This window comes from Corvus kubaryi, unplaced genomic scaffold (genome assembly GCF_017639235.1).
Source record: "Corvus kubaryi isolate FWS band 111438036 unplaced genomic scaffold, C.kubaryi_AGA036_p1.0 37334, whole genome shotgun sequence".
NCBI classification, from domain to species: domain Eukaryota; kingdom Metazoa; phylum Chordata; class Aves; order Passeriformes; family Corvidae; genus Corvus; species Corvus kubaryi.
Window position 1 is genome coordinate 481,896 of NW_024581108.1, and position 6,793 is coordinate 488,688.

Below are 6,793 nucleotides of genomic sequence, written 5' to 3' on the forward strand. Positions count from 1 at the left end.
CACAGTAACCAGGTGCTGCTGGAGTGTACATGTGCCCTTATCAAACAAGCAGCCTTTGATAGTTTCTCTTTCTTCTGGGCTTAACCTGCCCAAGTCTTTTTGGGGTGAGATACGATATGTGACTTGACAGCAATTTGAGGTGAGATTTTTTTCCTCCTGGGAAAGCGTGGTAAGAAATTAAGCTTTGTAGGTTTTCTGCCCAGTCAACCAAGCAAAGAAAAAGTCCTTTGTGAACTTGGGTTGGGTCTGGGGACAGGAGAGCTACTGCTGTGATTTGTGGTTATTCTCTCTGCAGCACTGCCTCCGTAGTCACAAGTGAGAGGCAAGTGGTTTTGACATCTCTTTATGACCTGGGAGCCACAGGGAAGTAGTGGTGACTTGTGTTCTGGAAAGACAAGGTCATTGACAAGGGTGGTGCAATCAGCTTTGGTACATCTGACCGTGCTAGAATCCAAATATTATCAATTCATAGGAATTAAAGTGGACATCCTAGTTTTAGGCTGCTGGGTATTCAAAACTGGGTGCTTCCCAAGGGGGTGTGCAATACAGGGATATTACAGGGAAAGCTGTTGATAAAAGCAGTAGTGAAAATGGATGTCTGGTTTGAAGCCTGTCTGTCCTACAACCTTCAGGGCCTGCCAGGAGACGTGTTTCCTGGGCTGTGAAAAACCAATATGGGACACAATCAGTGTTTATATCGATCACTGTCTCAGACCCGTTCAGTCCAAGGACACCAGCATCTTTTGAAGAGGTGTCACTCCTGCTCTGGGAGTCTGGGGAGGGTGTGGAATGTGTGGCAGTGCTGGTGTGTGAGGGGAGGTGACTCTCCTTTAGGGGATGCTGGGTCCATACTCAAACCAATTAGGAGAACAGAGCTGAACAAAGTACAGAAGGGACCAGACTGATAATAAGGAAAACGCTCAAATATGGGAAGTTGGGGAAGAAGCCAAATGAAAATGAAATGAAAGGCTAAGGTCCAACTACAGCAGTTGTGCAAAAAGGATGGGACAGCTGATAATACGAAAGCCTGCAGGAAAAATGGGTCAACCCCCCAGGAGAGAGACTGAAGGAATCTGTGAACAGCCAAGCAGGGGCGGGGGGGTTTTATTGAAAAGTATTTCAGTAAATTGGAGCTGTTGGCTTGCTTACCACCATGGAGACCTGCGTCTCTCACTGTGACCTCTTTGCTCAGTGCTTTGTGCTGATGGCCAGCTTGAGAGGAGCATGGGATAGCAGGGCTCTGACTCAGGGAGCAGACCTTGCATGGGAGGACACTTTTCACGAACTGTAGTGCTGCAGAGGGGCTGACGGCGTTGGCTCTATCCCTCAGCTCAGGGCTGGTGAGAACTGTCTTTGGGGATAGCCTTAGAGCCCCCTTTTATGAAGGTGATAGCAGAAACCTGTAGCTGAGCCTCTTCAATGGCAGCCTTTCTTAGTCTAGGAAATCCATGGAAAACTCAGGAGAGGAAAACCAACTTCTGACTGCAGATAAACTCCATAAAGACCATTTGAAGGGAGATGGTGTGATGGAAAGCATTCCAAAAACCGTGAGTCTGCATCTGAGATGCAAAGAAAATCATTCTGGTTACCTCTAGTTCACATGAGGCAACAGGGATTTCTTTCACAGACACTGTGACCAAGACAGGTATTACTTGAGAACTTTGTGTGAGTACTTTGGCTCTTGCTGGTGGTTCCCAGAGGTAAGGCTCTTCTTTCTCTTGGCTCTCCATATCCTTGTCTGTACAGGAAGGCTGGGGATATACCTTCTTGGTAAATCATCTGAAAACGGGCTTCCTGCAAAAGAGAGCCCATCCTGCTGGTGATGAAGAGGTCTTGAGGTCCCATTAGGAGGCTTGACTTGTGAGAGCTCATGGAGAAGCTATAGAATACAGTCATGTGTTTGTACCTCTAATGTGGCTTTTTCTCCTTTTTTAAGCACTGCACAAATGTGAGACTCTCTAGATAAAAGTGAATTTAACAGGTATTTGTATCCTTTGAGGAACATCAGTATTGGTTGAAAGAGGGTAAAAGACCTTTTTTGTTGAGTCTGGAATGGACCTGCTTTTATTGGAGTACTCTACGATTGCTTTTGTTGCTATTTCCACTGATAGCTTTTACCTGACTTGTTTTCAAAATCCTCGTTGGATTTTTTTTTTCTCTCTTGAAAAACTGCATTTCCTTGCTGAAATTCAAGTTTGGGTTTGGAAAAATGTCCAAAATGATTTTGCAGATGGCTTGCTCTGATATAGAAATCCCAGAAATAGGACATTCTGTAAGGGAAGTCACCTGTTTATTTCCAGGAGGGTAGACAATTTATTATAAACAATGCCATTTTCTTTTCAATTATAGATGTTTTTGTGGAAAAAAATTGCAGCAGTCTCTATGAAAGAGCATGTGATCACAATTAAAGGATGTGCTGTGCTGTATCAGAAGGTAGCATTTAAACCAGGGAAAGTCTGAATATTGGCTATAACTCATTGTAATTATACCATCTATTTCAAACATGTAAATATGTTTGGTAGCACTTACATGTTTATGTCAGCTATTGGGAAAAGACGTTTTTCTTTTTGGTAAACTTCTGGTGCTAGGAATTTTGTTACTTGTATTTGAATAAGTAACAAACAATTTAGATACCACAAATTTTAGTGTGAACAGAATTTGTTCACCTCTCTTGTGGTTGTAGGATTTTGCCTGTGGTCAGGTTATTTATAATAATTTCATTAATAGGTAATATTAATAAGCAATGTATTAATTAAGATATGTATTTCTTAATAGAAGAGACCATGAACATGGCAGAGTTGGTGTGACACAGGGGTTGAAGGTGAGGCTGGGAAGGGAGTGAGTGGGAATATATTTCTGGCTTTTCTCATCTTTACTGGGATCAGTGGTATTTAGCTCATTTTGAAAGGGCTTTGAGATCCCCAGGTTGAGATCCCTCCAGAAGACCTAAAGCCTAACACAAACCCTGCAAAAACCTGAAGGCTGATTTAACCTGGCACCTGGAGTGAAGCTGCTCAAATTGATGAGAAAACTCCCTTTGCTTCTGAGGACTGGGATCCTTCGCCAGGGGAAACCATTCTGAGCCTATTTCCTATTCCTTTGACATTTTCTGTCTTATCAAAAGCCAAAGGAGTAAGGAAGAAGGTTAATGACTAAATTGACAAATAAACAATCAGTTCAAAGCAACAAGACATTTCCAGGAAAATTTTAGAATTTCCTCTGAAAACCAGTTAGGAATGTAAACACTGCCACACTTCAGTGTAAGGGAGACCATCTATATGGAGCTCATTGTGTTACAGGGACTGTGGCTGTCTGGGAAATAGAAGGGGCTTTGGGTTTTCCATGGAAATTTTTCTGTTAGAGGAAAATTGCAGAAGAGGGAGGAAAATTAATTTGGTCGTGGTGGATGAAGAAGGGCATGGCCAAAGTGGTGTCTTAGGTAGAGCCCCTCTGATGGTGTGAGCTATGATCTGTGCACTGTCTGGCTCTGGGAGGTCAGGTTTGGGGCAGCAAAGCAAAGGAGTCTCTCTTCAGTAAAAAGGAAATGTTTAAGGAGTCCCAGGCCAGGAAACTGCTTCTCATCCCAGTGGCCTCATGACTGTTGAGCGATGGTCACAGCGGGATGCTTCCCTTGTGCTCGGAGAACAGAGAGTGTGTTTGGCCTTCATTTCCAAGGGCTCCACTTTGCCACAGCAATGGTGCATTAACAACAGCTTGATTTTCATTTAATAAATAATAGGAATTATGCTGTGATGCAGCCAAGATTTTAAACAAGAGGCTCCCATAAACATTTTCTGCAGGAATCTGTGATAAATCAAAGATAGCGTTAGATGTACTGGGGGGAGTGGGGATGCCAGACTTGGACGCTGTCCATCTGCTACGCCATTGAAACAAAACCACTTTATAATAAGCACAGAGGAGAGGAAGCAAGGCATCTGGGCACATACACTTACACTATGTGTGGTGGAAATGTTTATTCTTTATTTCAGAAAGATTTAGTGGGTGTAGAGATAATAGAACATAGTGCTCACTTGTGTCTTGGGGAAGGAGGGGTGATGGTGTTTGGATTTTAAGGGAGTCCAGTGTCGGCTCCCATAGGGAATATTTTCAGTAATACCTATTGCAATCTCATGCACTTGGAAGGCAGGAGGAGACAGAGGAATGAAATGTGCTTTTCAGGAGAGGTGTTGTAAAGGCTCCAGGATTAGTTATCTCTGACAGGAAGGATTTTACAGACTCCAGCAGACAGCAGAGGCAGAATCCTTGCCATTTTTGCATTGGCATATAGATCCTCCAAGATTCTGTGCTGGGATGCTTCCCTTGGAGCAGCTTGGATTGCTCTGTCCTGCTCTCTCTGAGACACTATGGGGCTGCCTGGAGCTCACCAACCCTGTGTGTACCTCGTACCCTACCCATGCCAGCTTCCTGGAGGGTCTTCTGGCTCCTGCTCTCTCCAGCCTGATGTGCTGAGGCATCACATTTTGACTTGGAAAATAGGGAAAGATCTTCAAAACAAGAGTCAGGAGGGTCAGCAGGCCACTGCATCCCATGGTCCCCAATGTCCCTGACATCATGCTCCCTTTCCCGCTGTGCACGCTCAGCTCTGCTACACTGCCTGTCCTTGGAGCCGCTCAAAATCAAACCCAAAAGACCCTGGGCTGACCTGTGGGGGTGAGAAAGTCCCTGCCAGGGTTTGAGACAGCAAATGTCTAGACTTGGTATGTGAGCAAGCAAGTGAAGGGATGACTAAGTGTCTGAAAGCTTGGACCTTTGGAGAGGAGTCCCTTGGCTCTTCGTTTCTTGGATACAGTTCTGTTTCCAGTGGAGCCGTGGAGATGATAATATTTTTTCTCCCTTTTCTTTTTCTCTTTTCACAAAGGTAAAAAATATACAGGTATGTCTTGGGTGAGAAAGCAGAAACCTTTGAAAAATTTTGGCAAATCTTGAACACATGAAGAACGTGTTGAGTGAAACGTTTCAGAGCGACAAAAATCAAAACATCTCACTGTGCCTTCAACCGCTTTAAAACATTTTAATGGTTCGAAAGGAAATTTCAAAATGAAAAATCATGTTTTGCTTAAAACACTGGAAAGTGTTTCATTAAAAAGGAAGAGTGGAAGCAAAACAATTGCCTTACATATTTTTTTCTCTCCAATGTACCTGATGGGTCTTTCCCCAACCAGTGCTGAAGTCAGGAGCTGGACTAAATACATCTTCCCTTGTGTTACAAGGTGCCTGGAGCTGGCATCCTTGGATCTGAGAAAGGGACAATCTAATGAAGCCATTTGCCATGCAAGAAATTCTTGAATCACCATAACTGTTTTATTTATTGATTTTTAAATGCAAGTTTGATGGCCAGCCCAGTCCCAGGGCCATGCCTGCTGACCAGCTGATGCCTACAGAGATCCTTCCAGATGCAGGACTCAGTCTCAAATGCCAGGGAGTGGAGAAAGGGGCTGGGGAAGTCCTTCCTCTCCAGAGTGCTGTGACATGTAGGTTGGAATAGTGGTCTTGGGATCTCTGCCAGCTGTTCCTGTGCTGTTTGGGCAGTTGAGGGGCAATCAAGTGTGGGATGTGGCACCGTTGGCCTGCAAGATGTGCTTGGGGAGGCTCTGCACTGGGGAAGAGAAAGGAGAGAATCACAGAATCGGGCCTAAGTTGGAAAGGACCACAGTGGGTCATCTGGTCCAAGGTTTAGTGAGAGAAACAGCACCATGAGGACACACTGGTGGCTGAGATGAAAGGATCTCCCTGGGGGCTACAGTGGTGGGGGAACCCTGCTCATTCCTGGGAGATTTGGGGACAGTCTGGGGAGTCAGAGCCAGCTGGATGGCTGAGGGGCAGTGGGGAGGCACAGAGGCTGTCTGGAGGGCATCGGGGAGCCGAGGGGATGGGGAAGGTTGACAGGAGGGGAGGAAGGCTAATGAGAGGTGGGATGGCTGGCTGAGGGGAGATGGGGGGGCTGACGGGACGTGAGGAAGGCTGAGGAGAGGCAGGATGGCTGACTAAGAGGAGGCAAGCATGGAGAGGTTGAGAGGAGATGGAGGAAGCTGGGAGAACGCAGAGGGGAGCCTGAGCAGCAGCCGCGGGGCCGCGGTGCTCCCGAGGGGAGGCGGAAAAGCTGAGGCACCGCTCGGAGGGGCGGGGAGCGCGGGCCAGGGCCAAGGCGGGGGGTGAGGGCAGGCGGGGGGCCCGCATCCCCGGCCCGGGCCACCTCTTCCCCCTGCGGCGCCGCGTTCGGCCGCGCTCGGTCGCTTTAAGGCGCGGGCGGGGCGCGGCCCCGTCCCACCTCTGAACCCGGAGATTGACGGGCGGGCGCGCAGGGGGCGGTGCGGTTCGCGGGCCGTCCCTCCCGCCGCTGCCGCCGCCAATGGGGCCGGGGGGGCGGGCGGCGCCGCTGCCCCTTCCTCCCCCCGCCCCCGGGCTTCTCCGTGCCAGTTTGAGGAGTCCGGAGCCGAACAAAAGCAGGCGGCGAGGGCCGGAGCGGTGCGCGCAGGCTCGGCGCAGGGGGGCCCAGCCAGCCGTGAACGCGGCTCCAGGGTGGGGGAAAGTTTGGAGCCTTCCCCCGGTGCGCGGGGGCTCTGGCCGCGGTAGCTCCGGCGCTGCCGTCGCGGGCGGCCGCCGCCTCCTTCTCCCCGGGCGCAGCCCCTGCCCCCAGCCCGCCCGTTGCCTCTCTGGCGCGGGGCTGAGCTGCCCTGCTTTTGGAGTCGCCGCCGTTTCCCCTCCCTTCCCCGGAACCCCCCCCCTTTCCCTCCCTCCTCCTTCCCTCCCTCCTCCCTCCTCCTCCTCAAGC

General features: G+C 48.8%; 1 protein-coding gene across 1 annotated transcript in view; it reads left to right on the top strand.

The window, feature by feature from the left end:
* The first annotated feature begins 1,305 nt into the window (after window positions 1–1,305).
* PBX1 (PBX homeobox 1) overlaps window positions 1,306–6,793 on the top strand; it is a 135,635-nt gene continuing 130,147 nt past the window's right edge. Inside the window, exon 1 of the mRNA XM_042029720.1 lies at window positions 1,306–1,312. The gene's annotated coding sequence lies outside the window, so the exon portion shown is untranslated. The remainder of the gene's footprint in view (window positions 1,313–6,793) is intronic.